At 39.8% G+C, this 27366-nt stretch overlaps 1 protein-coding gene and 1 long non-coding RNA gene across 4 annotated transcripts in view; both read left to right on the top strand.

Annotated features, from left to right (window-relative positions):
- Positions 1-27366, top strand: part of RBMS1 (RNA binding motif single stranded interacting protein 1) — a 149019-nt gene that overhangs the window by 24976 nt on the left and 96677 nt on the right. The gene's annotated exons all lie outside the window — the stretch shown is intronic.
- LOC121670686 lies at positions 9154-11992 on the top strand. Its single transcript, XR_006018206.1, has 3 exons — positions 9154-9724; positions 10294-10470; positions 11657-11992. It is a non-coding gene; the product is annotated as an uncharacterized LOC121670686 (long non-coding RNA).

Here is a 27366-nt window from a genome sequence, read left to right as displayed (position 1 = left end):
TCATAACTCAGGATGTGTCACAAATGCCATTAACATTGAAAAAGACACAGGCTGAGCCTCCTTATTTTTAATCCTGACCACAAGCCTCTTGACTCTGGGTCAGTAACAGAATGGAGAAACATGAGAAAAATGCACTTTTAAACTATTCCTATGCAAGCAATAATTTAAGGGGGTTTAGAGATTAACTCTGGTGAATCTGGCACAGATGTCAAACATTACTTTCCCCATCTAACCACACCCTCCTTGTCTATCCTCTCCCTACTCACACACCCCAGTGAGGGCAGCAAGGGGACACCTGCCCATGCCTCTGCTGTTCCCTGAAAGAGTTTGACACTGCCACTCAAATTTGCCTTGCTTCATCCATACAGCACCATCAGCACTGCTTCTTGGAGAAAGGTATCCCCACCTTGGTAGCTACCTAGGACCAGAGAGGAAAGTGTGCTGTAGGCAGAAGGTGAGAAAGCAATGTATCTGGGATGGTCATAGAGCCTCATTAAAGAGAATCTAGTTGGGGAAGGGGGTGAGGACACAGCAGCCAAGGGAATACAGGAGAGCAGCAACAGAAAGACTACCTGGCAAGCACATGAAAGCTCACCTTCCAGCCTCCTCCTCAGTCTGTCCTATGGGAATAAAATTCTTCTCACAGTCAGGAGTTGGGGTGCCTGAAAAGTAATTCTTGTGGTGCAGGAGGCTGGGGAAATTTGGGGGAAAAATTCTGCCGAGCGGAGATACCACACGCTGTATTTGGAGCAGCTGAGGCTCAGGCATTCCCTTCTGCTCACTCTGCCAGACAGGCATTTTTGGCAGAAGAGCAAAAAGGACACCTGGAGGCAGCAATACCTCAAATTACTAGAGGCACGATTGCAAATGCTCATCTGCCAAAGCCTAACTTGTAGTAAGAACATTCACTGCTGTCCAGTAGTCAACAAACAGAGTCGTTGCTGTATGGATTCAATAGAAGCAGCTGGTGCAAGCAGTGGGTCTAAAGGAGGTGAACAGCAGACGAACATTAAGTGCTCGTAATTTGTGCTCCGAGGTCTGCAGCTCAGTTCAGATCAGTATCCTTTAATACAGAAGATACATTGTAAAACTAAAGCTGTGTTTTCAGATGTGTTCTTTTGTAGCAGTACCAACTTCAAGCATCCATCTTTGTCTCCAGCCATTCTTTCTCCCCACATTACCCCATCAACAATGCCAGCAGAGCTGCTAGTGGGGCCATACAATGAAATAGATCTGGGAACCAGCCCAGGTTAAAAATACACAGCAAAAATGAATACTAGGAACAAGCAGGATAAGGGGGGAAATATTTATGCTAGTATTGTTGCTGAAAGAAATTTAAGAAACTTTGCACTAGTGAATTCTCATTTACTGTTGGAGAAAACAACTGAGGATGTGCAAAACAAAACATGGCATCGATGTCCTGGCAGTCTGAGAAAAGCAATCAGTTATTATTTACCTTTATGTCTTATAAAAGGGATTATATTAATGTGAGATACTACTGATTTATTACATAAATGTTATTGCCATGTAGAACATGGCTTAGTCAGGCACTTCTGTAATCTGTAGGTAAAAAATGAGTTGCAGAAGTTTAATATTAATTTTTTGGTACAGTGGAGGAAAAAGTAATTGTGAAACTCAAGCTAGAATTAGGAGGTTTCTGGAGAAAATCCTGTGCCATAGTGTTAGAGTATTTCAGTACTAGATTTTGTAGTCTTTGGTATAAAATAGACCAACAGTTGTGCTAAAAGTCTAATTGAAATATATATATAAATACGTATTTATTGTCATCATTACAAATGAAATGAGGAAATTAATTTAATCTCAAAGTATGGAAATAGGGGGAAATTGAGCTACCTTTTCTGAGTAAACAATGACTGCTGTTGTACAGATTAAAAAAATCCAGTCAGTCAGTCTGTTCTTACAGTGAAATCATCTTCATATCACAGGACATGAAGTAAATTCATAAAGTGAAAATGGAATGAGGAAAGCATGTAATATTTAGGGAGAAATCAGATTTGCAAAGGCTAAGATGTATTTGTAAATAGGTCTTTTCATTCATGTAAACAGGGCACAGCACACTGTACTTCATATCTGCAGTTAAAAACAAACAAGGAAAGCAGAGCAGCGAACAACACCGGTGCACAGATGTTGGGATAGCAGGTGTGTGGTGAAGCTGGGTGCTACAGGCAGAGGTCTTTCCACACCCGAGGAGCTTTGCCAACCTCTTCTAACATCCCAACACCTCAAAGAAACCTATTTTGCCTTAAAGCATGGGTCTGTTAATTAGTTTCAAACATAACCATATCTCATCCGTCTGGGTTTTATGCCTTATAAAGTGGATCAAAAGACTGGATAGTTTGGGGGACTGTCATTTGTCTGATAAGAACTATCTGAAGAATTTTTTGAGTTGCTGGAGTTTGAAAACTGGGAGTGAAAGGCAGTGCATTTGGAATCCATATGCAATGGAACATTTTAGTTTACCTGAAATGTATTGTTTTTAGAGATTTTAGTGAAACACTAGATTGAGAGCATTCCGCTTCAGGCTGAGTTAATTGTTTCTTTGCCCCAATTAATTTTCAAGATTTTTAAAGGCAGTAAATATCATTTTGAAATGTTATATTAACTCTTTAATAAGAAAAAGTTCAGAATGAAGTAAAGGGGTTTATTGTCAATAACTGTTGTGAGGTTTGTTGGTTTTGCTGCATGGTGCTCATCCCTGATACCAATGGAGAGATTAGCTCAGATTGGTGGTGTTTTGCCTCTGGACCCTCCTTGTGTATCCATCTTCCAGATTAAATGCCTCATTGTATATTTAAAACTCTGTCCTGATTTCCATGCCCTGATTTATGGAAGATTGGGTAAATCCTACATCTTCTTCCTGACTAATAAAAGGGTCAATTGAACTACACTGCTGTAAGATAAATGATTTTAAATCAAGTGCTGCCTCTGTGGCCTGCTTTCTATAATTTTGCTTTTCACTGATTTTGCAAGTAACTTCAGCAGAAGTGATATGATTTCTGAGAGTTCAGTTTTCACTTATTTTACATCTGGCAAATTGTCTTATCATTTATAATGCTCAAGATTTTAGAATGAGAGTGTAGTTAGTTTATAAAGATGTGATGATTTTGGCATGCCTTTATTTCAGCTGATTTAAAAATATCTTTATTTCTCCCAAACATACCTAATTTCCAATCTGATGTTACTGCCTAAAGGCATTGTAGCCAGTAGGAAGGGAACAAAGTTGTCAGTGTTCAGTGGCGGTTTGTTGGTGATGTGAAATGAGATGCTGGTCTCAGCCTGTGTTTGTTGTACTTACAGAGGCCACTGTCTAAGTTGTCACCCTTCCTCAAATGCTCAGCAGAGAGTCAAAAAAGGGAACTGCACACTTGTTCTTTTTGATCACAAACCTCCAAAAGCAGGTTTGAAGTAAATCCACAGGGCTGATGGGGAAGCTTCCTTTCCCACTGCCCATATTGAAAAATCTAGGCATTTCCAGAGCTACTAAACCAGCTTTAAGGTAGAGAAGGAAGGATTTGATGTTATCTTCAAGAAGAATTTAAGTTTTAACTTTGGGATTAATGTCTTAATTCAAAGTTAAGCAAGTCCTTAACTGCTAAAAACCAAACCTTTTGAGAATTAATATGAAAATCATGCCATGCTGGCTATGGTGCAATAACTGAGGGCTCAGGCCAGATGCAGATCACTTTTTCTGTGATCTTACCTTACCTTACCACCAGACTTTAAGAATTCAAAGGCAATAAGTAGGGTCACATGTAGTGAAAAAGAAATTACAAAATTGTGTCATCAGGTAGGTTTTAAGGACATGAAGAGGCTGGGAATAATAGTAACAGACTGCTTCAGTACTCCTGGTGCCCAGGAACGATCCACTACAGCTAACTTGGGAGCTATTGGTTATAGCCAATAGTTATTTCCTATTTAGTCAAGGAAGTTTAAGGCTAGAGGACATTTATGTTCTGGCCCTTGTCAGTGAGGTTGAATATGGAATAGATGAGCAAAAGATTTTATTTGAAGGTGTTAAGACACTGAGTTCTCAACTGGATTCTGTGTTAGTGAATAGGCTTTTAAACACCAATTCACAAATGGGGAAAAGTCTTTAAACCTTGCTGTCTTGTTTTTACACTTGAGGATAGATCCCTAAAATGGTTACAGATGTTCCACCATTTGTAAATGAAGAGTTTAGTAATAATAATAATAATAAATATGAATAGTAATAATAGTGTTGAGAAGCTTCATTATTTGTGCAGCGCTTCAAGAATGAAAAATGTTAATTAATTCCAATTAGTAATTAAAGTTTGTGCATGTAATAGAAAAATATGCCAAGTGACTTAGATTGGAAAACAGTTAGTCAAAATTTAGCCTCTTTAGTCTATTTTTTGCGGAAAAAGGAAACCCAGGATTGTTATTTCATACACCATGAAAACTGAGTAAGAATTAATGGGTGTTTTATAATTCATTGATAACACACCACATTTATTAGCATGCATTTATGGAACTATAATATTCCCATGCATCTTTGTCATATATAAACATAAAAAACTTGTATAAAATAATATACTGATTATGTATACGGATAATGTAATGTATATATAAATAATGTACTGTAATGTATTTTTATTTTTTAAAACATTCATGTGCTTATATATTTGAATGCTGCATACAAGCACAACTTCTGTAAAGCACAACTTCTAGTTGCATGGTAAGATCTAACATTTCAAGTACTCAAAAAACAAAGTGCTGTCTGACAGACCAGGCAGCAGGCTTGCAAAACTTTGTACTTGAGAATAATGAATTCAGGAAATACCTTGTGCCTGACCCCAGCAACAATCTCTTCCTCCCCAAGAGTGATCTGTGTGCTCTGTGCTTCACAGTAATGGCAAACACACAGGCTGGAGGGAGGGGGGCATGGAAAAAGAATCTGTAACTAATGCAAATGTCTCCTTTTTGTATGGATCCATGTCACCATTTTTGCTTACATGGGGCAAAGTTCTTTACTTCTCTCAGGGAAGTTCTGCATTCTGCAACGGAAGGCACCATTTTATTCTCAAAGAATAGGGGAATACATCCTAAAGCTGCCTAGGATAGCAGCCACAGCAGGATAACATTTTAAACCCAATCTGTCTCTGCTATTCAGCCACCATTTTCAAATCAGTATTGAATTATTTCCATAATTCTCCTCTCCTCTGACCTGACTTTGCTCTTTATGACCAAGTGAGCAAGGGATCTATACATAGATCTAGAGAGTCAGTGTTCTTTCTATGAATTTGGAAGAAAGGGATACTGTGGAGTTATTTGTTTTATCTTGAGGATTGGTTTTATCTATTGATATACCTCTGAAAGAAGAAAAGAAAAGAATATATGAGCATGTGCTAAAAAAATAACAAAATGCTTATGTTGGTGGACACCCCTTCTACCTCCCCGTGAGGACTGAACCAAGTATGGAAGAAAACAAGGAATGTCCTTGTTATTGCTTGCTGATCATCGTGAGTTTTCTGTGTGTTCCTAACCAGGACAGACAGGGGCTGTTACTCATCATTGCCTTGCCCCTCAAGAAAGTATTTATAGCACAACAAAGTGGGCATAAGGTGTCTGTTACCCAGAGCCTTCAAATAAATCTAAATCAAATCTTCAGTAGTCTCCTAACATCAGAATAAGTGATTACCCAGAGCATGGGGAATTAATGAGTCCGGTCTCACATCTCTCCCATCCCAGACTACCTGCTTGTCATCCACTTTCCAGTAAATGGATAGCTTGGGTAGTCTGCAAATAATCAAGACAAGAGGTTGTTCCAATAATACTCAAGACAGTAGAAAGTCTAGCAGCAGGGCCACCTCCTAGAACATTGCAATCCCTAAATTGTCCCTTTAGTTAAAACACTGAATGTGTACCTTGTGTACCTTCAAAGAAATAAATCCTGACTCTGCATTAGGAAGAATGATACTGCAACTGTGTAATTCCCTATTACAGGTAAAGAAAGTTCTAATTTGCTTTCCTGTTCCAAGGCTGGCCTGTCAACACTGTGTCTGGTTCTCTTGTCTAAACTAAGTACCTGGATTGGTCCAGCTACTTTTTTTTTTTTTTTCTCTTTTTTTTTTTTTATTTTGTCAGTCAGAGTCTTAGATCAGATCTAGTCTCCATTATGAATGTTTGCAGGCTGCAAACGCAGAGTTTTCTGTCTGGTGGCTGCCTCCATGTTTCCATTTTCCATATTTCATACAGCCATTATCTATTTCATAATATTTGCAGTAGCCTGCCAGATCACTTCAGCAAGGTAGACAGAAAAATGTCACTTTTCCCTATGTGCCTGTCACATTTTCTGTTGTATTTCGTTATTTTTCCCAGTTAAAACCAACAGTAATTAAACATGAATAAGGTAACAAATCACTACTATTTTTATTTCCTTGTGTACTAGCTCTATAATAGTTTAGATTCTTCTGTTTACTTCTAGGTTGTAAACTAAATTATCTGAAGTTATCAGCATATCAAAGTAGAACAGTAAAGGGAACAGTACCAGTTCCAGTTCTCAGCTCAGCTCTGCAGTACAAGGAACTTTTCACTGTCTCACTTGAATATATGTCATGTGTCTCCCATGTTGGCCGCAGAGGTTTTAAGACACTACAGTGAGGATTAGGTGACAGTAGTCAGTCAGGGTGCTGTGCATTCTGCCATAATAATCAGAAGAATAGTATTCACCTACTTTGTACTGTTTATACCTGGTGTATGCACTATTGTGATGTTTTAAAATTATATAGATATCAGGATGTAAGGCCAAAAAAAGCAATGGAACATCATTCCACCTAGTGGCTCTCTTGACCCTGCCTAAACCAGTGCTTGTCAAACAACTATTGATTGCATGTTTCAGTAACATTTGATTTAGATGTTATTTCTTCACAGTAAGTATTGTTTCTGAAGTACTGTAAGTATTCTACTTTCTCTGCTGTTAAAATCAAAAGCAGTATTAAGTTGAGAAGAAGACCTAACTGGATCTCCCAAATGTTGTATGAGTCAATTACTTTTAAAAAGTATTGGCATAAACATCAAGATTCCAAACAGGTAACATGACACATGGGCAAAACTATCAGCCATTGTACTATCTGGATCATGCTGCAAGTGTACAAGCAGAATGCTTTAAAGTCAATAGTAATAACTAATACTGGATCAAATAAAAGCTCAAAGTACATAAAATCTTATTTAAGTTCCAAGGGTAAAAAAATGTTGATAGAATATATGCAATAACAGGTTTTTTTGTAAGTCTTCAAATAAGAATGGAGAACTAACAGTAGATAAGTAGCAACCATAGCTCTAATATCATAATTAATGCCTCCTTTTTCATGGGTAGGTTCAAAATAGCTTTAAAGTGTGATCCCAGGATTATCAGTGTGTATTCCACTGAGAGAGGAATGAAGTCACAGCAGAGGAATTATAAAGTGGCAGAAGCAGAATAGAACCAATATAGCTCTTGCATCCTATTGTGGTGTGTTATCCACTAGAACCCTTTACCATGAGTGCCTTTTTTTGATAGGGGGTTCAAGAGGACAAACTTAAATCTGTGTAAGTTTTACATTGGCTTTGGAAACTTGGATATTTGTACTGTAGTTTTTTTGTTGAAAGAAAATAAGTTCAAAATTAGTGTACAGTTTAGAGTCTGAGCAGTAGTAAGCTGTAATGGTGGGGTAACTGATACACAATTAAAGTGATAAAGGATGTTCCAAACATATTAGCAATCTGTTACTGAAATTTTAAGCAAATGAGTAACAATATGGATTTCAGTGGATGTTGAAATAAAAGCATGTATTGTCTAAATTTATATGAATAGACTCCAGTCTATTATCACAAATAGGGCCTTTTTACTGCTCAAATGTAAGTCTCAAGCTTTTGCGCAAAGTGATTTTCTCTTCCTTTCCTTTCTTGTAGGATCTGTATTTCCTAAGGAAAAATGTTGAACAGGCAAAGAAGAAACTTCTAGTGATGTTCTTAGTTTATTTGATAAAGGCAAAACACATCTCTTCTGCACAAACTGCACTTTGAGAAGGGTCTGTAGAGCATTTTGGACAGATGGAAACTGACAAATAGATCCCAGGACTGTACCCATCTCTAGAGCTTTTTTTAGCTGATGCCTGGCCTAAGAGCTGCTTCATTCCTGCAAATTAAGTGGAACCCTAGAGCCATAGTACGGAGAAGCATAGGGACCCCTCCGGTTTGGTCCATCTAGAGCTAAATCTGCTTCACTGGATTCAGAGGCAAAACGTCTGATGGTTTAAGCAAAACCAGAATTTGTTCCCTATTCCTGCACATCAGCCAGGGAAGCCTCCTTAGGGCTGGAAAAAGGGGTTTTCTGATCCGCATTCCACTTGTGTGTGTGGACATGTATCTGCCATTCAGACTGAGCATACTCATATAAAAAATATTTTAGGGGGACTTTTGACTTCCATGCTATTTCTGAAGTGCATTATGAACCGGTGAGTTTATATAAATACTGCGTAACAGTGATAGCCTCCAAACTTCAAGGTTGCTTTATATATTGCGGTGACTCAGGGAGGCTGTTGGCAACGGAGCGGCAGCTCTGCAGCACTGAGGGCTGTGGGCAGGCGGTGGAGCGTTCTAAATACATCACATACAAACTTTCCGAAAAAGTCAAAATGCGATTTCCCTAATTGAATACAGTTTTTATTCCTCCTGCCGCGGGGGCTTGGGGAGCTCCCTCTAGCGGGGAATTGTAGCGTTAGGAGCTTTTCTTACGGGCTTGTTCTGCTCGGCGAGTTCCACAGCTGAGAGACAAGATGGCTGCGAGAGCCTCCAGAGCTGGAGCTCCTCCCGCCTTGCGGGCCGGGCTGCTGCCGTGAAGTTAAGCGGAAAGTTAACACCCGCTAAGCCCGAACGCCAGGGCTCCGGCAGGGCTCGCTCCTTGGGAGCGACCGCTGCCTTTGTTTCAGCCAGCGCTTCTCAGGGCGCTGCCGGGCTGCGCCCGCATCCGAGCCGGGCGAGTTTCCCGCCGGTCCCGCGGGCGGAGCGGCCGCCCCGCTCCCCGCTGCCTCCCCTCCCGAGCCCCGGGGAGCCCGGGGGTGTTTCCCCGCCGCGGTCGGAAGCGCCGGACACGGACGATAAGGAGGTGGCGCGGCCCGAGCCCGCCCCGGTCCGTGTGGGCCGCGCCCCGCGCTCGCCGGCGCGCGGCGGGAGCCTGAGGCCGCCTGTTAACAACAGATTTTTAAGTCTTGAGTCATATTATAATGAAACCCGTTTATTATTAAAACTAGCGTTTTAGGTACCTCGCTTACTCTCGATTGCTTCAGAGAAAATATTTTGTTGTAGAAAAGACAGGAATTGGTTTCACCTTTTCCCCCCGTTTTTTAGTCTGTTTTACTTCCTGGTTCTCTTGTCTCAAAGCAGGCGAGTCAGAGATGAAAATGGATTATTACAGTGTATTTCTACCAGTCTTCAATTTTAGTTTCATTAGTATTTTTATTTTTAAAATTATTTTTATTTTATTTATTTGTTTCTGGGGGTCTTTGAGGCTATATTAATACTGTTTTTAATTATGCCTTTAGTGCTTATTTGACCAGACAGTGCCCTTGCTCAAGCTCGCATTGCACGGAGAGTGTGTGCTTGTCATCCGAGATGTGTGTAAAACACCCGGGGAGTTCCTGCAAGGAGAAATGGACGTCTGGGCTGCTGAATACTGAATCCTGCAGTTATCTTAGCTGCAAAAGTAATTAAATTTGATTATTTTTCTTCTTCTTATACTGGCACAAAATAAGAGTGGGAAAGTATCACTGAAACAATTAAAACTGGCAGAGAAAAATAAGAGGTTTTTTTTTCCTTCCCATACCTCCAGCATAGTTACATTTATAACTGAGTATGTGTCTCTTGTGGTCTCGATTACATCCTGTGTTTTTAGCTGGCAGCGTTTCCTCTGCAGAGGCCCTGTTCTGTATGCCAGCATACATTTCTGTGTATATTAAAAGAACAGAATCAAGATGAAATAGTAAATGAAACTAAACCCCCCACCCCCCGAAAAGTGAGGGTTTGATACTAATGCTTGGCACAAAACAAAAAGAGGTATATCTACCATCATGTTTCTTTTTGTAAAAGCGGGGAGTCTGCTAGCTTTGTGTTGTCAAAGAAGATGGAGCAATTCGTTTAAGTCATCAAATGTGTTACACAGACCTCTCCCATTCTTTAGTATTTGAATATTTAAAGACTGTATTTTTTCAGTAGTGTGTTCTGAGAATGGAGCTTGGCTGCAAGTCCTCACCTACAGAAACTTCTTTTTTTCAGTTTGCATTGAAGCATTTTTGGAACAGTGAGCTCCGCTAACAGCTGTATTCAATCTTGAGTAAAATCACTTCCTGAAAAAAGTGAAATTAAACTTAATATACAAGCTTGCTTGGAATATAATACCATGGAGTTAGGGAACTTTGTGATTATGAAACCAAATCCATTCACCCTGCTGAGGTAATTTCTTGTAAATTGTACACTATGGAAATCTTTAATCAATGTCAATGTTTTTAAAGCTAAAATTCGTACAATTCAAATGTGCTTTTTATTTCCCCTCACACACAGAATTTGGTGGGTTTGCTTGGGTTTATATTTTAAAAAGAAGAATTTTCTGCTGTGGTTGTGTGAGGTGGGAGAAGAGTTGGGGCATGTAGAATGGCACTCTTATCTGCCCTAAGTGTTTGGCACCATAAGTCAAGTCATGAAAATCATAAGACCGATTAAAAAACCAGAAATATTTAAAAGCCACATCTGATTTTGTAAAAAAAAAATTAATTACAAAATCAGACTGTTCTTCAGTTTAATACTGCAGTGTTACACAGAAGAGATGGGAGATGTTTTGTATTTTTTAATGTATTTAAGATGAAATATGAGATTCTTTATATATTTATGCTGTGATCCAAAGGTAGAATCTGAGCTCACCTGTGTATTGGTGGGCACCACTCTTGTGGTGTAGACTGGAACCATGGAATAATGCTCAGCTCGCAGCCAGACTTAGGCCATTGAGGCTGAACCCCACCTTTTGGAGACTGCACTGCTCAGGGCACGGGAGTTTCAAGAGGCAAAACAGAACCAAAAGCATCCATGAACTGAAGCGACGTGTTAGAGTTGTTGACATAAGTCTATTGTTCATGAGACTTCATGATCCAGGGCCTTAAAATAAGACCAAAAAGACAAGTCACCAAACCCAAATTGCTCAATTGTATTTAATTTTAGTTAGAGAAATAGAATGTTTGAATCCTTATAGGGGCTGAGCAGCTGAGTCTGTCATTGGGGCACTCCAGTAAAGCCCTGCCTTAACTGGTGCCTAATTCTGTGGGTACCTAAGGACCTAAATATACTCTGTATTTCTGCATTCAGTAGTTTGGAAACAGAATACAAGGGAAAGATTCGAATGTGGATTTCTTATATTTGGGATGAGCGCCGTAGCCACAGGTTACAGAGTCTATTCCTCTTCTTCCTTATTAGCATTATTGCGTTATTTTATATAAAACTGTGGCCATGTGGATAGCAGAAATTGAGAGAGATCCATGCCTGAGTGCTCAAGGCAGCAGGCACTAGAATGGGGTGTGAGTGCTGCCTCCAGCTTGAATTTGGGGCTCCTGTTTTCATGGGATATTCCAAATGTCTGTTTCTTCTGCAGCTCCTCGCATATATGGTTTTCTTCAGAAACGTGTGTGGTTTCTCTTCCCTTCCCCATTACTCAAGGCACGAGTAACCTGAGGGCCTACCTTGGAGGAGGAAATTCCAGGAGGGGGAAGGCCACCTACTATGTGCTACAATAGCCAAGTGACTGACAAACTGCCATTTAACTTCTCATACTGTCAGCTTTAAAGAGAAACCCTCCTGTCGGCAGAGTTTTGCTTTAAAATCAAATTTCACTTCCTGATTTTCCAGGATACAACAGGAAAAAGGCTAATCTGAAATACTGTAAAATACTCCAAATTCTAAGGAAAATAAAATTTTGTGTAAGCACTGACCTTTTTGTTGTATTTAGCTAAAAAAAGTATGCAAATTTCTCTATCGTATTGTTGATTCTGGAAAGTAAAAAAGGTAAATGTTTTAACTCTTAACCCATGTGCTCATATGCACAACATTTGCCTTATGATAAGTCCAGTCTTTAGTAATATTTGCTATTTTTGTGAATCATCAGTCTAGAGAACTTTCAGGGCAAGTTAATTATCTAGTGTGAAGGTGGTGTTACTGCTTTATATACATTATTATGCATCATTATTATTATTATTATTATTATTATTTTACTTTATTGTTGGATTATCTGAATCTTTCTATGAAAAATGTAAGTGTAAATTACAGTCCAAATATTTTTGTACAAAAGATGCTCATTGGAAGTTTTATTTTAATGCAAATAAAAATAATTGCTATCACCCCAACTGAGCTCGGTCATAGTACTTAGGGAAGCAGAGGCTATTCCTTAGGGCTTTGGTTGCTTTATGCTTGGAACACCATATTTGAGTTGGATTTCTTGTAAAATATAGAATGCATCCTCATCTGCTGGGTGATAAAGCCCTCTTGGGAACAGAATTAATTTTTTTCTTAGCATGATTGCTCTTTATTTTATCCAAATTCATCTAACTAAAATTGAAATTTGGACCACCCCAACCATTTCTTTTCATTTTGCCACCAACAAAAGAGCATTTTTTTCATTCCTTGTCCAAATTGTTAAGATGCCCCTGAGGACCTTTGTTTACAGTGTCTTCTCATTCTTTTTTTCCTTGACATTCTCCCCTCCCTCCAGCAGTGAGATACTAATTAAAGAGAGGACACAGTGACCCTGGGTTGTTTAGAAGTCACAGGGGAGTGGTGGTGGCACAATGACAAAACCATCCCTGCAGGAAGTAATCAGGCTGGAGACCCATCACAATACACTTCCATCACCTGAAAAACCCTTTCAATTTGGAGATTCATCCCAGAAGCAGATTTATTTTCCCTTTAGTAAAAGTATCTTCATTACAAACAAAGCCTCCATATCTCCGTGTGTCAGTCTGTTTAACAGGGTTATTATACAAGTACTGTTTTTTCTTGAGAAATATTTCTCTTAAAAGAGTTTGTAAAGTAAAAGCAGTGTTAAGAGTAGCATGTTAGAAAACATCATCACATTTACGTTTAATTTCAAGGAAAAAGTGGTTGGTTATCTTTATATCATCCAGCAGGATTATGGTCTTATCTAGTATATAGGAATTTTGCAACTTTATGATGGCTATTATAACTTAATTACGAGCTCATCAAGACTGGCGGTGTTTTACGAGCACCTAGCAACAGGGAAATCCAGGATTCATTCCCCACTGGGTTTTGTAAACTGGTCCAAAAAGTCACTTTGGATTGACACCTGTGAAAACAGGACTTCTGTTTACCCTGAGCACTCCACCGCAGGGCATTTGCAGCATAAGGTGAAGGCTGGGCCCTGCAGCATGTGCTGGGGCACCGCCTGCTCCTGTGCAGAGCTCTGCTGGCAGAGCCAGGGAGGCTCTGTTGGTATTTGGTGCAGCCAGTTAGAGAAATCAGCAGGCTCTAGGCCTAGCCCTTGGTCTTCAGCGTTATCTGTACACTGTTATCTTGTACCGTAAAAGAATCCAGCTGATTTCAGTAACTCTCCACTTGAGCTGGCCTGTGCAAATCAGATTGCAGCGTTGAAGTTAGCAACATGATACCCATCATTCCTGTTGAATACACGGAAAAAAAAAATCCCACTGTCTGGGAGCTGGATCAGACTGCAGACAACATGCACTTTAAAATGCATAATTAAGGGATTTTTTGATTTTTATCTTTATGGATTTATTTTTTCCAATTAAGAACAAAATTAGCTAGGAGAAACATTTAGAAGAGTCCTGTTTGAGGCAGAGAAGAGAACACCATTGTGTCTTATTCCACAGCCCAAACAGATCAGTGTCTTAAAAGTAGTCTCTTAACTGAGGTTTTGTCTGTTTGGTTTTTTAACTAAGAATTCTTGGAGGTATGGTGGTACCAATTCTCCTGGAAAAATTACAAATTTTTGTGTGCCTAGTGCACTGAGTATCAATCTCTGCAATGAGATTTACACTTAACAATTAAACATTGTGTCCAATTTAAAGTTGTAAGTATAACCCAAGTATGGGATCCACTGGGTCAGTTGGTTCCACACATCTAACATGCCTTTCACTTTTGAGTTAAGGGGTGTAAAACATGCAAGAAAAAAAAAAAAAGGCAGTGTATGCATATTTACAATTATTTTGTAAAGTCTTTGGTTATCCTAGTCAAAACTATCCTGATCAAATGTAAGGTTTTCTCTAAGCATATCTATATTCTAGATAGTGGGCACCAGAATTTTGATAGCATTTGTTCTGTAAACTTTTTCTTTTGTTTACTTTTTAATGACCTATTGATGCCTCAGAAACTAAGATGCTGTGTGTTTAGATTGGCTAGTGGCCTTGCATCTTCAAGAAGGCACTATGCCCCAACACCTAAAGCCTCCTGGAAAACAGATTATGCTCTTCCCTGCAGTGACTCTGTGACCCTTCGCACCTACCCAGAGTGTGAGCTGCCTGTGTAACTAGAGACCCACAAAGTTATTGCTGTCTGGGCAACGGGAAAGAGCTAATAGTATTGCATACTATCAAAACCTAATACTGTGGCCAGATCTGTGCCTGGTGGAACTGTTTGGCTGTGCAAATGTGGCCCAGGTCAGGTAGGAGCACACATGAGCTGCTTTTCTGCTGCTGAGGCAGAGTGCACAGTGCAATTGTGGAGGCACAGGGGTACCTGGATCCTGCCTGGAACTCCTTGTGGCTTTCTGCACTGGTGCCCCATTCGCTGAATGCAGGCAGCGTCACAGTGCTGCAGCCAGCCAGGGTTTCTGGCTCTGCTCAAGGAACAGACTCAGTGTCACTGATGCAGCAGGCAGTGCCCTGGGTAGAGCAGTGGTGACTCCCAGGTGTTGGCTTTTAGCTGTCTGGGGCATTTGGACGATTTGTAGGAGGCAAAGACAGGCGTGAATGTAGTGACTGTCCAAGGGAAAGAGCATGCTTAAAATGAGAACATTGACCTTTTGGGCACCACTGGGGACTGCAGGGTTGGAGTAGAAGGGAGGCAAAAAGGGACTAAAAAATGCATCCATTTGGGTAATCTTCAGTTTCAGAGCAGAACAGATGTTTGAGACTATGATGAGGCATTGCTATTGCCGGACTGTCACCTTTCAAAAATTTGGGAAAAAGATGACATACAGTTTGTTTTTTAAGTAACCTTTACCAAAGAGCCCATTCGTGCCAAGTTTTCACTGCATCGTATCATGCAGCTTGTGCAGCTTTGATCCAGCGCAGAGCTTACTTGAAGTTGATTTAATATCTCAGGGAATCACAGCATCCTTGATTCCAACCAAAACGTGCCAGCCAATGTTCTTGACATCGCTGTTGCTTATTGCGCTGCCCATTTGACTGGATTGTTATTGTTCAGATTCCTTTCTGGTTTTGTAATGGCTGCATTTCACATTAAAGTTCAATGGTTTAATTAAGGAAATGACTGAATAGGAAGTTACTGTAACCATGATTTCAGCTGTTGAAGAAAGATTTGCCCTACACGTGAGGAAATTTGTGAACCTAAGCTTTTTGCTAAATGAGCAACATCTCCACATTGTTTTTTAAACCGCTGATATTCAGATTAATAAATCACACAATTTTCCTTCTCTTTATGGAAGTTTATTAGTTTGTTTCCATGCACATAGTATAGCACAGTGTCTTTCACTGAAGCATGGTTTTAAACAGAGATTATTTCATTTGCAAGTTTCTTTGAGATCTGAAGACAAAACTAAGGACATTCTGTGTTTGCGAATGTCTCTCAAAATGAGAACATTTTATGTGCAGCTACGTAAACTCCCGAGTAACTGCTTACTTTCAGTTTTGAGGCTGGTCAGGACTCTGCAGTCAGACTGCATCTTCATTTTGCTGTTCCCTTGGCAGTTGGGTGGGATTTAGAAGTTCTGCCTCTTTTCCCAGGTCTAGCCGATCCTGTTATGTGTCACAGCTGCTCTCTAGATCAGGACTAAGAAATTAGGAAAGAACTAGAATTAGGAAAAAATATATATGTATATCTACAGATTTAAACTGTATCAGTTTTCTTTTCCACTTCATAGCACACCCGCATAAGGCAGTTGATTCAGTCCAGCTAAGAAGTGTGGTAATGTCTGCTTTGAAGGGTGGAATAAGTGGCTGGCATGGATGTGGAGAGGGAATGCTATGGCAGGGAGAGACATCTCTTAAATCAGGTCTGCTACAACTGAAGTCTCAGTGAAGAAAAGGAGCTCACATCTATTCAAGTAGTCCCAAATCCCCATTCTGCCAAAGGGTGTGTTTATTAGTTTGATCAACTACCAAATAATTACAGTGGTGCAGTAAATAGTATTAAATACTATCTGTCTTCTGAAGTCTGGAGTTTCTCAGCTTGAAAAGGCAGGGTTCTCCCCCCCTCTTCCCTCCATATATTTACTTTATAGTTTACAGTTCATGAAAGAAGCAAGAAGGAGGAGGAGGAGTAGTCCAGCACAAACTGAGATCCGCAGGTAGATACCATAAAATAATTTCCATTGTAGGGTGAGCTGCCTCACAGGCAATCGACAGTGTCAGTCAAGAACTAGCTGGTAGTTAATGAGAGGCACATTGCCTGGCTGGTTTAGTATTTTAACAAAGGAGTTCTAGCACAGTTTTGATTCAACTCGAGTTGTATCAGCCAAACATAATAGAAAATCAGTAATTAGACAATTTTAAGTATTTAAACCAAGTGTAGTTGAGGAATCTAAAATATAGATTATAAGAGGATGTACTGTTTTAAATGGAAATGTTATGGTAATACATTCTAGAATTAACCTTTTAGTTAATTTAAGACTGCCTTTTGTTTTGTTAAAAAATTGAAGGTCGTCAACATTGGTGACATTTCAAAGACTTAACCTGATTTTTTTAGTGGAAATAAACAGGGTTTTTTTGTATCCTACAATGACATTAGTAAAAACTACAGCAAGGAAGCTCAACATGAGTTGTTTTTTGTGATTCTGCTTAGGCTGATTTGTGGCCAGATATTATATATTTTGATACAAAATATGTAATATTATTGTTTAATTTTTTTTAATGAAGATGCAAACTGGACTTTTATTTTGCAGTTTAAGTAATTTCTATCTCGAAGGGTTAGCTTCTCGTATTTTTTTTTTCCATTCTGTGAGAATGAAGAAAGAACAATTTGGTCAAATCCGCTGGTGAAACCAATGCTTAGCCCACTGAATATAGTCACCAAGGGATTAATGCAGCTCTCTTGTCTTTTTTTCACTCTGGCTTAGTTCCTGCAAAATCATGTGCCTACATGATTTACTCCCATGAACTGTGATATTGCATGTCGTCTCGAGGAAAAAAACGTTTATTCTTTCTCAAGTTACCGACTACTGAATCAGATTTAAGAAAATCAAAGACCTCCTAGTGTCAGAAAAAGTTGGGAGTTAGTTTCTGGTGGCAAGAGCAGTTGAAGTTAGTATTTCAACGTAAGGATTTTTCTTCACTCATACCTGCTGTCATTACATTTGTAGTTGATTTCAGAACACTCCTTTTCTCTGGGTAATGTCACTTCCATACATGCAAGCACAGAAGTTAAGGGTGTGCTTACACGGTCTGAGGCACTGTTGGGGACAACCCTTTTGTGGAACGAAGTAGCAACTTTAGTGGAAATATAATGAACAAGGGGATTAAAATGGAAGCATTTAGGCATATTTAGATTTTCAACTTTCATGTCTCAAGTGATGTCTGTAATTCTGATGAAAATTCTTCTTGAGTTGTGAAACAGTGGGCTCTACTCAGAAAACAATCTGAAATTCCTTGGACGCAAAATGTATTTTTTCACTTAGTGCAGAATGTGATTTATATAACATCTCAGCTGACATGATCTGACATGTTTTTATGAATTCCTTTGCAAGGCAAAAGTGCCTCTAGTTGCAATTTATAGTAATGAGACTGTCTGCTGTAAAGTAACTGATTACACTAGAGGTATCTTCTTATACAGAGGTATAAGAAGCAGGCATGTTTGCCTTTCCAAGTCATTACCCTTTCCTTGCTTCTGGAGTACCTAAGCCTGTGTTCTAGAGCAATGGTATCTGTGGGTCTCCAGAAGCATTCTGTTTGTCCAAGCACATTTTTGTGTACTTCACCAAATACAGTCACATGGTGTTTTGGACTGGAGTTCAGCTAACTAGGTTGAATACTATATCTGACAGAAAAATTTGAAAAATACAACAAAGCTCCATCTGTAATTAAGTAAACAAATATTTACATGAGAACTTTTCAATGATCTTTAGAATAGTGAATGGTAAATTGTGTCTTGGGGTCAAAAGCAATATTATAATAGTGCCCTGTTGTCTTCATTATGTACTTATGGATTATATTAGGGGACAACTGGACCAGGCCCTGAAGTGGGCAGTTGTTTACCTGTGGTTTTGATGGATAAGTAGCAAAAGCCTGATATATATGCATGGGCATATATTCACAGATACATGTTAAAATACTATTGAGAAAATTATCCAAATTTAATTCCTGCTAGAAGAAGATCATCTGTTTCCTCCTAGTAAGTACTCATAGAAAGTTCCCGTAGCCATTTGCTGAAATAATTTTTGTCTTAGAGCCCCATTCAGCAAACACAGCTGGGAGTTTTGCTCCCAGAGAAATGAGTGTAGCAAGCTGTACTTGCAAGCACGGAAACATTGTGAAGATCTGGTCCCTGAGGAGCTTAGTGCAAAATTCTTTTTGAACATCCCAGAATGGAGAAAATCCTGACTATGCAGAGCCTCTGACAAGAGCTGCAATAGTGGAAGATAGGGGAAGAAGTTGCCAAGGCAGTGAAGAACTTCAAAGAACACTGGAACTGGGGGCGAAAGTTCAGCCTAATTCTTGTGTTATCTGAACTCGCTCACCCACCTCACTTGCAGTGCATCTGCATAACATGTCTGGGGTCTGGTTGTTGCAATAACTTCACTTTTCTGGAATATGACTGGAAATGTATTGTTTAAAAAATGGTTGTCAGTGAAAATGTTTCAAGTCAAATTCCATGAGGGAGCCCTAGACTGAGCGAAGCCACCCAGCCTCCTCCCAGGAGGGACGCACACGTTCCCACCTTGCCTTCCCCCAGCTGTGTGCTCCTGCCACTTAACTTGTGATGGTCTTGTTAGACACCTCAGTGACCCAACTCAACTCCCTGCCATAGCAGAAAGAAAAGCTGCTGGGTTAGTGACTTGAATCAGTAAGCAAAAGAAACAGTGGATTAAGCAAAGGGCTCGTAACCATGAAGCTCAGAGCCAGGAGGGGGGAGAGGACTGGAAGTTTTCTTCCTTTTCAGCATCTCTGAGCATTAAATATATTGAGGAATAAACTCAGTAAGTCACAAAAGCACAATGTAAGTGCTTTCATTCTGGGTGAAATCTGGGACCTGCTGGTAAATCTCCTATTGATTAGACATCAGACCAGGATTTCATTCCAGGTTTTATCTTTGATTTATGTGAATTGATATTGGTGAGCAGACCTGTGAAATATGGTTGTGCAGTATCTGATAAATACTTGGAATCCAACTCAAGAGCATGTGGTGGAAACAACTCTAAGAATCTATTTACCTAAATAAATGTAAAGCTTAATTATGATGTGATAAAATATTTTCCCACCATGATTTGTGCTGCTGCCAGCAGCCCATGACACTTAGTATGGAACATTAGTAAATAAGTCTATGAGTTACTACCTGAAATAAATTGTCCTAGCCATCTTGATTAATTTACTGATTACTGAACATAAATATTCAGATTGTATCTGAATTTAAAATTACAGAAACTCAAATGCTGACTGTGAAGACACAGACTTGGGGTAGCAATGCATTTGGTTGCTAGTTTAGCTCAGAGCAGAAGTGGCAGGAACCCCCTGTTTGCAGCTGATGGATATACAGTGTGTCAAAAGGTGGCCTTGGTGTTCAGCTCCTGCTTTTCACCCATCTGTGATGCATCCCTACACTCTACACCTTCAGGATCCTATAGCCCTTTGGGGAAGGGCTGCATCAGCAGGAGCTACAACCTTCTTTCACCTCTGAGAGTGGGCTCTGCAGGTTACTGGCACGTGAGAAACCTTCCACTGCCAATGCTGAGTGCCTTGATGGTGGAGGTCTTTCATTGCTATGACCATGAGCCAGATGACCTTTATGAGCACTGAATTTACATGGGAGGAAGAATTTTCTTATTCTGAAGATGTATCTGTTGATCATTTTGTTCTGTGTTATATTGATGTTGTGGAGGTGCTGCAGATGTAGCAAGTACACAGTTTCAAAACTTAGAGGGGTAGAGCATGTACTTTTCGAGGAAAAATACAATTTACAGCTTCTTTGGCAGACGGAAATCCATAATGCCTCTCAGAGATGTAAGGTGTTCCAGGTACTTCAGGAACAATTCTATCAAGGTTTTTGTGGATATTTTTATTTTAAAGATATTGAAAATGAGATAAGATTAAGGCTCATTATTGAACGTTTGCTTAACTTCTGACACACTACTTTGTTTCTTCACTTTGTACTCTAAATTAGGTCATTAAAATCAGATTGTGCATTATAAACAAACATCTTTCTGTTTATATGTGATTATAAAACAAACATGGAGGGTAAAGGCTGTAATTTTGAAACAGATAAAATTTATATGCCCCTTTGAAATCTATATGGAAATTAGTTTCTCACACTCCAGCCGAGATGATGTAAATGGACCCCAGAGAGCCGGTACAGTGTTGATGGTGTACTCAGGGGAGTTGGAGCACTGTAAAGACATTTGCAGGTCAGAAATGAGGTTAATTGACAGGAAAGTGTGTGAGGACAGGAAAAATGTGCACAGTGCTTGTCAGTGGGTAGAGCTGTCAGTTCTTCACTTGGCTACTGTATTTGTCGAACAAACACGACAGGACTTCTTCATTTCAGGGAAAGGAAAAAATAAAGCAAGAAGAGTCATCTTAGGACAGCAACATTGTTTGGAAAGAGTGGTGTTTTGTGGTTTTGTTCCAAGGTACCCACATGTATACACCTACTGTACACAGTCCCCAGTCTGGCTCATTGCTGCTGCCAGTGTGCCTGCTGTCTGCAGCAGAGCTTTGCAGAACAGGACCTACTCTGGCTTTTCCTCAGGTATTCTTCAAGCCCATGCTTGAGTGTAGAAGCCTGATTTTGCACGAGTGATGACAACTCCACCTTTTTGATGTATCATATCACACATAACTTTCTCTGTCTTCTTCCTTTTTTTCCATGTGTGTTATGATTCCTGCCTGCTCCTCATTGCATTACAACCAAATCTGCTTACAATGCAAGTAGTGCCTGTTTTGTTCAAGGCTTCAGAATGTATGTCCCTATTTATAGATGTTTAAAGACCAGGCAAGAGGCTGAATTCTTTTTTTTTCTATAACAGCAGTGCACTGACAAATCTGAAGCTATTTCTTTCCCTTAAATACCAAGAAAACAACACACAAAGGAATAAAATTTATGTCTGGCCGATTTGTGGTCAGATCTTCCACTCTAACCATTGTGCAGTGATTTATCTTTTCATTGTCATTAACTGTTCTCAATCTTTAAACATATTTTAATTGTAGGAGTCTTATAATTTCTTTTCTTTCTTATTTCTAAAATTCTGATAAAATAGTAACCATTCCAACCTGGTCAATATGATGGATAATGTCATCCAAGGAAACCCAGCACACCAAAACTGAACATATTGTGGCTAGGAAGAGCCTCTTTTCTGTTTAAAAACCAGAATATGTAACTCTGCTTTAGGACCCCACAAACTGAAGTTTTAGAAAAAATGTTTGTGTATTTCCAGATTTTGCTTCTTTTATTAATATCTGTATTAAAATGTAAATATGCAAATATATAAAAATCAAATAGCTGCATGGAATCATTGTTTCCTAGAAAATACTTAGCTAATACTTTTGCTTTCTTCTTCTCTTCCATAAATTTATTCTGCAAAAAATGTAAAAATACACAGTCAAAAAAGCATGTCAAAAGAGCAAGCTATTCTTAGTAGTCTCTGTTAAAAAATAAATATGGTTCAATATAATGTTGATGAACTTTCTACATAGTTAATAACAAAGCAGAAAAAGCAATATGCTTTGTCATTTTGGATAGACTTTATTATTTTATTCTACAATATATTCAGCATCTGTTTACACACTTTGACTGCTTTATAGTTTCAAACAAGTGTCTGGCAATATTATCAGACTAATGGCAGAAATGAGATCTTTAAGAGTCATTTCAGTTCATTCCACAAATGAGGATTGGATTTTGACCTGTGTTTTAATTACTGATTATGAGCAGCCACCTTAAATTTCTTTTACGTAGTAATCCTTTACAGTAATTATGTTTCATTCTTGTACTTCCCAGAATATACAGGGTATATTTAGGAAGGGGATTTGTTTGACAGTGGAAATGCTTCTATAAGGAAGTATCTTGTCGTGGCTTTCAAGTAATATATAGTATTTTCCATAATATAAAATGCTGCCATGGCATGGCATTAACAAGAGATTGTGTTGCTCACTATGTTCATGTTCTTAACACCAGTCATCAGTGAGGGAATGGCAACAATTATGTATAATTGTGCAATTTATACTAAGAATCTTTCCAAGAACATTTAAGGAAGCATGGAAGGAATGAACAGCAAGCCAAAATGAATAGGAGTCAAAGCATGTCATTGGAGGTGCAGCCCCAGTGGCCATAGCAGACGCATTCTGTGAGCGCTGCAGGAACAGAGGACTGCTCTTTTTTCACAGCGAGCTGTTGGATATAAGGGAAAAACCTCTGCAGTAGAGGTGATGAAAAAATCAGAGACAGGTTGGAGGGCTCCCAGAGAGAATGAGCTGATGTGGTGTTCAGATAAAAAAAATCTATTATAGTGGTTGTGCACATGTATTTTATAATGAGTGATAATACGGCAATTTTTTCACATTCTACTGTAGAGTATAAGTAATTTGGTACTTTAGTACCAGTATTTGAAATGGTACAGCTGGAAAAGATTATTTGTTTTCCCTCTTCAGATCATCATGAAGATCCTTTTCTTACTGTTGAATATATTCATGTGATTATTTTGCATACTGCATTCTTAAACAACAGCTTCTCATTGTGTATACAATACCTCCCTCTTAGCAGATCATATACTTCTGCAGTTTCATAATAATTTTCTTTTTCTAATTAAAAAAAAAATTAAAGAAGATTTTATATATAAAGTGTTCGGCATGTTCACATCATTACTATGTCCCATTTTTACTGACCTCTCCTCCTCATCCTCACTTAGCAAGATACAGATTTTTTTCATTACCTGCGTATTGGAATACTTAAGTAAAAACAATTAATTGTGAGATAACTTATTTCTAAAGGAGCTTCCCATGCAATGGAGTTTACTCTGTTCTTTGGCTGTTGGAAATTCTTTTGATACTTTCAGTTCTAATAGATGAATTTAAGGCTAAAATTAAAAATCTGCTTCTGTATGATACTCAGCTTCACATATCCCTTTATTAACACATTACAGGAAATGCTTGATATCTTTCATAGTTCAGCCCTGCATACTGTTTCCTTGGCTTGCATAGGGTATTTTAAAGTATTTTTGCATTGTTGTGGCTCAGCTTTCTGCCTCCTCTGGTTTCTGTCTTTCTGGATATGACCAGGTGTGATGAGAGGATGGATGCTCAGGGAACGGAGCATTGTGATGAAAATCTCGTAGGTACCCTCAGGGTGGGGAAATGAGGTATCCACAGTCACTTTTCCAGTAGTGGGTCTTCAGACGACCCTGAAGTGATCAGGAGAGCAGAGCTGTAAGGAAATTCAGGAGATCCAGTCAGGACTCACAGGGGTTTGCAATAGACTGTAAGTTTCCCATTTAGAGCAGATCGAGGGCTGAGAGACCATCTGTCCTACAGAGGCACTAAATGCCCTGAGGGGAAATAGCTACTTTGGTTGAATTTTGAGATAAGTAAAGGAAGCCATGAATTTGATTTAGAACAGAAATGGTAAAGTAGCAGCTTAAATGCGCAGAACTGTTTTTAAAATAATGACTTAGTTTTGCAGTCTACTGGAAAGATTCTTGAGTACTTTCAGTTGTCTCCAGGTTTCCAGACAAGTCTTTCTTTCTGTATTTACACCATCTCTCTGCAAACCTACAAGCAAGCAAACAAAACAGAACATGTAAATTGCTACATTGTATTTCCAAAATGCACCAGAGGTGCTCATAAGTTATCCTTTTTTTTTCTGAGTAAGCAACTCTGGGTAATTTAAAGAAGCTCTGAATGATTTATAGAGGCGCTCTTAGACCCTGTGGTCACCTTTTTCCCTCAGGATCAAAATGAATTGCTCATTTGTAACTGCAAGCAGCAAATGCCTTGCTACCTGCAAGTCTGTTCACACCTGTTGCGTGCAGTTAATAACAAAGTACTTGAAAATATTATTCTTATGATCATATTTGTATATATTTTATAGATTAGGCATCTCAGTTTTGGCATTGCTAAGTCAGTAAGACTGACACTGTTCTTTTCAAACAAGGCATGCTTCTTGCATCTCAGAAAATATGTAGAATTGTTGACAGTACTTGAACCGATATATCACTGCACAAGTACTGAAAAGTCCAGGCAATTATCTTGAGCTTTATCAACATAATCTCAAATACTGGGTTTTACACAGAAATAATTTTGCCTATGTTCTGGAGTAAGAACAAAGCAGCTTTTTCATATGAGCATAGGTTCAGATTGGAAGGGACCTCAGGGGATCTCTAGTCCAACCTCCAGCCCAAAGCAGCATCAGCAAAAAGATCAGGTCAGGTTGCTTTGGGCTGTATGAATTCTGGTCTTGAAAATGCTCAAGAATGGAGAGTGCACAACCTCTCAGAGCAATGCCTGGCTGTCCTGGTGTCCAGTCAGAAACTCTCTTGTTTCGATTTAGCTTTGCTGTCCCTTTCTCTCCAGACACACTGCTGTAAGGAGTCTGGCTCTGTATTCTTGAAAACCTTGTCTAACCTATTGGAAGCCAGCTATTTCCCTGTTTGAGACAAAAATGGAGACAGAGTACTCAAGCCTTTTTAAAAGAACAAATAATGTTGATAGGCACATTAACACTTAGGAAATTACATCAAGTTTTCTTCCCAGAAAATTCTGTAATGAGTTTTTCCTTAACAAAAATAAATAATCAGATACTGTTAGATTGTGATCTAGTAGATGTCTACAGGATTATATTCGTTGTTGCGTGTTTTCCTAATATGTTAGGAAAGAAAGTACTGCTAAGAGAGAGAAACGTGCCACATACTGAATCTAAGAGAGGGAAACCGTGTCCAAATCGCGGGAAGCCTTGGGACATGAGACAGCAGAGAGGGCAAGACGGCAGCGTTTCAGATACTGCTTTGGAATATTCTTGAGAGCCTCCCCTGGTATGACAGTGACTGAGACCCAATCGAGCATATAGTGTTTACATCCCTCCAGCCTCTTCCCTGGGGGATGGGGCAGGAAGAGGAGAGGAAAGGAAGCAAGGGATGATTGATGGCTTTTGAAAAGCTTTTCCCTGCGAGGGGAAGGTGTGGTCACTAAACGCATCTCCAGCTAACAAAGCCCTCCCGTAGGTGGAGCAGACATAAGCTTTGTCACCCCTCTGGAGTGACTGCAACACTGTCCAGAAAATATTTTTCTTGTTTTTCAGTTGGGAATAGAGATCTGAGCAGGAGAAGTAGCCTGTCACTGTTGCTGTTTGTACTGCTTTAAGAGGGTGCTTCGGCACTGAGTCTGATTGTGACATCTGTGACCAAGGGGCTGAAATAAGTAAGACCAGAGCACAGATTGACTGCTGTGTGAGGTACATCTCAGGAAGGCATGAGCACATAGCTACACTTCTGTCAAATTAAGCCACAGGTACATGAATGTATTAAGCCAATATAATCTGATACTGCTGCCAAAACAAGCATTAGTATCCACCCTGTTGCCCCTGCCTATTTTTGCTCACTGCTACCTCCTCCATTACGCTGGCACAAGCAGCAGCACAGCCACATGCTGAACCCAACAAAGGAAATGATCTGGAAGAAAATTAACCTGATCAGAGAAAAAAAAAAAAAAAAAGGTTTCACCCAGAATCAGTTGCTGAACTGTTGCTCTTTCAGTATTGATGCCAACTGATGTTGTAAAGCAGGCATGAGGCTTTAACCAGACCAGGGAATCTGAATTTATCCTAGCATTAATGTGCTACCTTCATGCCAGTGGGAATACAAATCTTCCGTGACCCAGCGTGAAGTTAGGCTAGTACAGACAGACAGTACCTGATCTGACACAAAGTCTGTCAGTACATTTTATTTCCATCAAATGTTTTCCAGTGCCAGCGATCACCATGTGGCTGCAGTGCTTTTCATCCAGTACTAGCAGACCTTAAACTTGTGTTATCAAATCAAGGCCAAACTGAATGAGATCCATTTTAGGACTTGAAAGAGGGAGAAAAAGGAAAGTTATGCAGAATGTAGTTCTGCCAAGCGTTGTTGCTTTCCTATTGTACTCTATTCAGATGGGCTCTGATCCGTGGTAGCAATATATTAGGATACCAAAATACTTAGAGATTATTTCTGGGGAAGTAATTGAAGGTAATGTGGTTTTGTAAATACTAGCATTGTCAGATGTTATTTGGCCTTACAGTAATGAAGTACCTGACAATTTTCTGTTTCTTCCCAGCTGTTTCCTGTGGACATGTTGGGGTGTACAGGGTTGGGGCCACTGTATTGTCAGAAAGAGGAAGAGAAACCAAAAGGTGCCTGATGATGCATGGCTGTGACAGAAGTTCTTCTGCAGTGTCACTGATCAGTCAGTGGCCTGACTGAGCTATAGCTCTGGACTTTCTTAGAAACTAGATTGTCAACATCAGTGGGTAATGTAAATATAGTAATGTAAATAGTGCAGACTACTAGCGAGTGAAGTTGGGAACTCCTTGTCTCTGCGTGTCCCAGTCTTATAGCCTAAGAACTCTAACATTTCCTAGGCCTAAATTTCGTGAAGAAACTAAGAATTTCCCCTTGCTTCCCAAATGCTGCCTTGAGGCACTGGAGAGGGCTGTGACCGGATGTTCCTCCCCCCTCCTCATCCCTAGTCAAGAAAAACTTAAGAGAGTTAAAGCCCGCAGTGTTTATCGCCTCGGAGCGGTCAGCCCCGCAGTTGGGGAGCGCACCAAACGCGGCTGTCCCCGCTCCAGCCGGGGCGCCGCGGGATGTCCCGCTCCAGCCGCTCGGGGGTCGGGACCCCGCCGGGCGCGCCCCGCGGCGGAATGCGCGGCACGCGGGCCCGCCGCCCCCCTCTCAGGCGCAACCATTGCGCGGCGCGGGGG

This window comes from Corvus kubaryi, unplaced genomic scaffold (assembly GCF_017639235.1).
Source record: "Corvus kubaryi isolate FWS band 111438036 unplaced genomic scaffold, C.kubaryi_AGA036_p1.0 37396, whole genome shotgun sequence".
NCBI classification, from domain to species: domain Eukaryota; kingdom Metazoa; phylum Chordata; class Aves; order Passeriformes; family Corvidae; genus Corvus; species Corvus kubaryi.
This window is presented reverse-complemented; position numbering and strand designations above follow the sequence as displayed.